General features: G+C 39.4%; 1 pseudogene; it reads right to left on the minus strand.

The window, feature by feature from the left end:
- Nucleotides 1-441: 441 nt before the first annotated feature.
- Nucleotides 442-5,767, minus strand: LOC101699603 (CXXC motif containing zinc binding protein-like; annotated as a pseudogene).
- Between the last annotated feature and the right edge of the window lie 670 nt (nt 5,768-6,437).

Consider the following 6,437-nt stretch of genomic DNA (forward strand, 5'->3'; position numbering starts at 1 on the left):
TACAGGTCTCCATTTCTTTAGGCTTCAACATTTTTCAGTAATGAATCTCTTTGTAGATGTGATAGAAAGTTATTAGTTACTTTTGAGGGGGTATTTTTGGTTGCTATTGTGGTATCTTTTACTGAATTATAAGTAGTATACTGAAATGAATTCCATTTTTATAAGTTAATCTTAAACCCAGCACCTGTTAATTTTTTTTTTTTTTTTTATCAAAAGAAGGAGCCAGAAAGCTGAGTTCTCCAGTGTGAATTGTTTGTGGAGGGAGGGTGCTCCCTGACTTGACCTTCACCCACCGTGGAAGCAAGAACAGGGGCTTTATTGGTGAGGGCATGGTACAGCTGCCAAGAGATGAGGGACACAGGCTCCAGCCTCTGCAGGTGCTACTGCTTGGGGCACTTTGTCTCTTCTCAGCTCTTAAGGAGAAGTGTGCAGCAAGAGGGTTCAGCACCTCACAAACTGGTGTGTGACCTTGAAGATTCCCACAGACTCCTGAGCCATTTTATCATAATCAGTCCAGTCCTTCTTCTCCAGATTAACGTCAATGCAGACTGCCCCTGGCTCCATGCCCTCAGCAGCAAACCTCACCTGGGGCTGAATATCAACTGGTTCAAGGCCCTGGCACTCAAACTACACAACTGTCTTGAACTTCTCATTGTTATCAGCATTATAAGGTGTGATGGTGCTGCTCAAAATCTTGATGGAGCCAGCACCCAGGAGGAAACTCCCCCGCTGCCATCCCAAGCTGCTAGGGCAGAGAAGCTGAGCCAGTCCCAGCACCTGGACGGAAGCTCCCCTGCCGCCATCCCAAGTTCCTAGGGCAGGGAAGCTAAGCTGGTCCCAGCACCCAGAAGGAAGCTCCACCACCGCCATCACAAGCTCCTAGGGCAGAGAAGGTGAGCCACGCGAGTGCCAGAAGCACCCCCCCCCCAATGAAAATGAGAAGACACATAAACAAGGCTCAAAAACAGACTTCTGGATCACCTACAGCAACCCCAAAGGGAAATGAGATGGAACAATCAGATGCTCAACCACCTGGACTCTCTGAACTCCCAACAAAAGAGGATTTGAAAAATGAAATCAGAAATAATTACTCAGATAACAGCAAAGATTTTGCTTATGGTGCAAGACATGATTAATAAATCTAGAGAGGACACAGATAAAAAAATAGAGGATCTGAGGAATATGATGGAATCCCAACATAGGAAACAAATGGAATCCATAAAACAGATGCAAACAGATTTCCAAAAGATTAAAAACTCCATCAAAAGTCTGCACAGCAGAATGAACCAATGTGAGGATAGAATTTCAGATATAGAAGATAAGATTGCAATTAGTGAGGAGGAAAAGAAAAATTGCTTTAAAATTGTAAGGGAACACGAGAAATAAATCCAGCAGCTGCTAGATTATGCAAAGAAGAATAACATAAGACTGATTGGAGTCAATGAAGAAAGAGGACAGAGTGCAGATGACATAAAAAAACTCTTCACAGAAGTGATGGCAGAAAACTTCCCAAGGAGGGGAAAAGAACTTGACATACAGATAAGTGAGGCATATAGGACTCCAGCTAGCCTTGATCAAAAAAAATCTACACATAGGCATGTAATAGTTAGGATTCCAGAAATCCAACAGAAGAACAAAATTCTACAAGCAGTCAGAGAAAAGAAACAAATCACATACAAAAGAAAGCCCATCAGAATCACAGCAGACTTCTCAACACAAACCATCAAGGCAAGAAGAGCTTGGAGTGATGTATTTCAAGCCCTAAAGGAAAACAGCCTCCAACCCAGATTGATGTACCCTGCAAAACTATATTTCAAAATTGATGGAGAAATAAGATACTTTGATGATAAAGAGCACCTCAAGAACTTCATGAATATCAAACCGGCACTCCAAAAAATTTTAGACAATACCCTAGGAAAAGACAATGAGGATCACAACCCCAGGAAACCTAGCAGAATGAATCCACTGGGCGTGACAAATTAAACACAAAGGGGGAAAACCCAACAAAAAGAAAAAGTCATGACAAGGCTTTTAAAACTTTTAACTTCATCTCCCTAATGAGTGTATAATTCAATCTTGTTATTGTACTGATTAGTATTTTTCTGATTCTAGCGTTGCACACCTTTCCTTGTGCTGTACTGGCTATTTATCATCTTCTTATGTCTACTTTTTAATTGGGTTGTCTATTAATGAGCTCTAAGAATTCTTTATATATTCTGCTCATAGGTTATATGTATTGTAAATATGGTCTGTTTAAGGACTACTTTTCATTTTAATGATGTCATTTAAAGTTCTAAATTTTGATGGAATCTCATTTATCAATTTTTTTCTTTTATACATCATGTCTTTTGTATCCTAGGTGGCTCTCACCTACCCTGAATTCATAAACATTTTCCCTTATAATTTCTTCTTAAAGTTTTATATTTTTAGGCTTTCATATTTAGGTTCATAGATCCCTTCAAGTTATTTTTATGTATGGAAATAAAGGGTTGAAGTTAATATTTTATATACAGATACCAGGTGTTCTAGTGCCATTTGCTGAAAATGCTATCTCTTCCTCGGCTCTTGAATTGAGTTTATATCCTATAAAATGCTAATGTTAAATAATCTTTCAAAACTCAGTGGACCATATATGTGTGGTTCTATTTCTAGATTCTGTTTTATTCCAATGATCTATATGTCTTTCCTTACACCAACACTGCCTTGATTACTGGAGCTTTAGAAGAAGTCTTAAAATTAGGTACTAAATGTCTTACACTTTTTTTTTTAACTTTTCTAGGTCCTTTGTACTCCTACATAACTTTTAAATTTCAATATCCAATTCTTCATATAGCCCATATACACAGACCTGAATTTTTATATATACCTTGTGTTTTCTAATCCTGGTAAATTCAAATACAAGTTCTAGGGGCTCCTAGAGATTTCCTAGCATTTTCTCTGTAGATAATCATTTCATCTACATATAAAGATTTTGCTTCTACCTTGCCAATCCTATCCTAATTGTGTCATTGTATTGCCAGACTATTTTGGTGGGGACTAGGTTTCAAAGTTTAATGGACAGATAAAGAGTAAGCATACCTGCCCTTGTTCCCCACCTTAAGGAGAAAGCATTATATCTTCTCCATTCATATAAGGCGTTTTTATTGGAAGTATGGAGTACATGTCTTTGATCTGTTGAGAAGGTTCTGTTCTACTTCTAGTCTCCTGATAGCTTTTACCATGAACATCTGTAGAATTTAGTCCAATACTTTTTCTCCAACTAGTGACAGGATCATATGGCTTTTTCCTTTCCTCTGTTAAAATGATGACTTTAGGGGGTGGATCTTCCAATGCTGAACCAACACTGCCATCTCTATAACAAAACCACTTTCTACATCCTGCCAGATCTGACTTCCAATAGTTTGTCTTGTTAAACAAATTTCTATCTATGTTCATACTTTTTTCTATTATCTTTATCCAGTTTTAGGATTAGCACAATGGTGATTTCCTAAAATGAGGGGAGAAGTGTTCCTTCTTTTTTCTGCTTTGTTTGATATAATTTATCAGTTAAAATGTTTATGAGCCTGCTGTTGTCATATAGGTAGGTTTTCAAGCTAGGAATATACTTTCTTTAATAGGTGCTATTCAAATTTTATATTTCCTCCAGAGTTAGTTTCATTAATTTGTCTTCCAAGGTACTTCTTAGAAGTTGTCAAATTTATTTCAAAACAGATTTTTGTAATATGCTTTCTATATCCTTTTAAATTCTGTAAAATCTGTGGTAATGTCTCCTAGATCTTGATATTGTAATTTAAAAAATGTATAATTGATATTGTGTAACAGGAAGAAAAGGTCCAAAGTTGCAGGGGAAGTGGGAGGGGTAGGGGAAAGGAAAAAAGGGAAAAGAAAAAATATGAGAAAAGGAAAAAAATGGAAACAAAGTCTTTGCAAATAGGGAAGGGTGGAGGGGGTGAAGGGAGAGCAGGGGAAGGGGAAAAAAATAAGAATCAAGATGCTCATGTAATGGTACAAGATCCCAGTGATGAATATAACTGTATTTTATACCGAAAATGTACCAATAAACTTAATGGGGAAAAAAAAAATCTGGATGGAATTTTCCTGTGCACACAGCTTGCACTTCTGGACCGTAGAGGCATTGCCACAGCCTACCTTTCATGCCACATTGTCCATCAGTCGGATATATTGCCACTTCTCTGAAACTTCACCACAGTCGCCACATTGCATCTTCAGGTATTACCGGAAGTCCTCACCCAGGGCCTGGAGATTGGTGATGTTTTCCAACATGGCTTTGAGCTGCAGCACGATTTTCTGAAGGGAGGGCAGGCCACTGTCAAAAGCAGCTGCGCCTGCCTGTGGATCCATGTGCCCCGTGTTGGCCTTGCCCCAGACCCCCCAGCTCTAGCTCTGTCACCCACTCCCTCTGTGGTCCTCTGTGCTACCTTGCTCCCATTATGTCCTCCTGGCCCAAGCCCCTGCCTCCCAGGTCCTCACCATGTTTCCCTGTCCAAGTGTCCTGGTGCCTCAAAGCAGGCCACCTCCTGCTCACCCCCATGATGGTCCAGCTTGGCGCAGCTGCCAGAGTGGTTTTCTCTTAGGGTCTGTAGTTTTGGGGTCCATCAAGTCTTGGTTTTCTCAACCTGGCCTTACAGACTGTGGATTTGTGAGGTTTGGCCTTGAAAGTACCATCCAGTTCTGCTGCAAAGAAAGGGCCTGCAGAGCTCTCAACTTTGTTCTAAGAAGAACTTGGGATTAGAAGACAAACACAGTTTTCACAATGGTTCTGCAAATTGAATTTAAATTTTGACTCTAACATTTTCCCTGAGGGCTTTTGCCCATAGTAGTCAATGGAAGGGGATGACATAAAGTGCAGTTACTTCTCAGAGAAAGCAGCTGGAACTGCCCTGGTGTGGCAATCAACTCCACCCCAGGAATGAAGTAAAAGAGTAGTCACTTGAGTGTCTGGCTCTCTGCATTACAGATTTGTACAGCACATCTCTATGAGGCTTGTGTTGTGAATGGCATTTTGGCACAGAAAGTGCCATCCAGTTCTGCTGCAAAGAAAGGGCTTGGAGAGCTGTCAACTTTGTCCTAAGAACTTGAATTTAGAAGCCAAACACAATGTTCACAATGGTTCTGCCACATATGTGGAAGTAGTCTCCTCAGAGCTGTTTTTGCAGTTCACAAAGGCTGTGGGCTCTGCTGACTTTTCTCCCTGGATCTCCCAGCCCTGGGTACTTAGCTTGCTTCTGGGGAGCTATCCTTCTTGCAAGCTGCAAGAGCCAAGGAAAGAGTCCAAACTGTTTCCTTCTTATCTCTGCATTGTGAACCACCTTTCCAGCTTCTGTGCAACATCTGATTTTTTCTGTCAATTTCTTCCTGATTCCTGGTAATCTGCACACATCCTTATCTTTTTGCTCCAGCCACACTGGCCTTGTTCTAGGGGTCTTCACAGTCACCACACTCCGTCTTATCATAGGACCTTTACCTACATCTGACCTCACTTCCTCCCTTCTTCATTCATTTAACTTCTTTGCATCAAACCATAGAAGCATCTTCTGACCTTGCTGACTCCTCTGTAAGTAACATACTTGTCTTTTGTGGCCTTGGTTATAGCTGCAGTTTTACTTTGTTCACTTGATTGTTTGATTGATAGGTACTCCCCCCAAGGCTAAAACTCCAGGAGGACAGGGATCATGTGTGGCAAGTTATTGTACTTATAAAGGCTAACATACTAGACACTTTCATCATTAGTTGGTGAAATCAATGAATTAAGTTTTCACTAGCAAAGGGATAAGGATAATTGACACATGCCATAAAATAATTTAATTAATCTAAACTATTGTCCAGTTATTAAGCTGTTTGAAGTGATTAGTTGGGATATTATCTTCTAAATGTCAGGTGCAGATCACTTGAATATGGTGTGTAGATTTATGGAGACAAAATACAAATGAACATTTGGAGACAAGTGCTCCAGATCCTTCAACAAAACTGCTGACCTTTTAATGGCTGCTTTACCCAGGCATTCAAACAAAAGAGGTTTTATACATATACATAAACCAGACTCTCCAAAGTTGTTAACTACTAGGAATTATTCTCATGCACTCAAATGACTCTGTTCTAACAAGATAAATACATTTTCACAGAGTCTAATCCTTAAAACAAGTATTTTGGAGAACTGATGGCCTGGTATGAGAGTTCTGGCAAAAGAAATAACAATACTCCATTCACTTTGAAGACTCAAAACTTTAATTTAAATGACAATCTGAATCAAAACACTAAGTTTTAAAAATAATTCCAAGAATATAGTTTTCCAAATAAACTTGCAGTTGACAGGGAAATCTTATAAAGTTGTCTTTTTAAAATGATTACTCTCTTCTTACTAGTCATTAATTTAGACATGTGCTCAAAGACAGAAATTTCTCCACATACATGATACA

This window comes from Heterocephalus glaber, unplaced genomic scaffold (assembly GCF_053883595.1).
Source record: "Heterocephalus glaber isolate CG9 unplaced genomic scaffold, H.glaber_assembly_v1.0 deba00001720, whole genome shotgun sequence".
NCBI lineage: Eukaryota > Metazoa > Chordata > Mammalia > Rodentia > Bathyergidae > Heterocephalus > Heterocephalus glaber.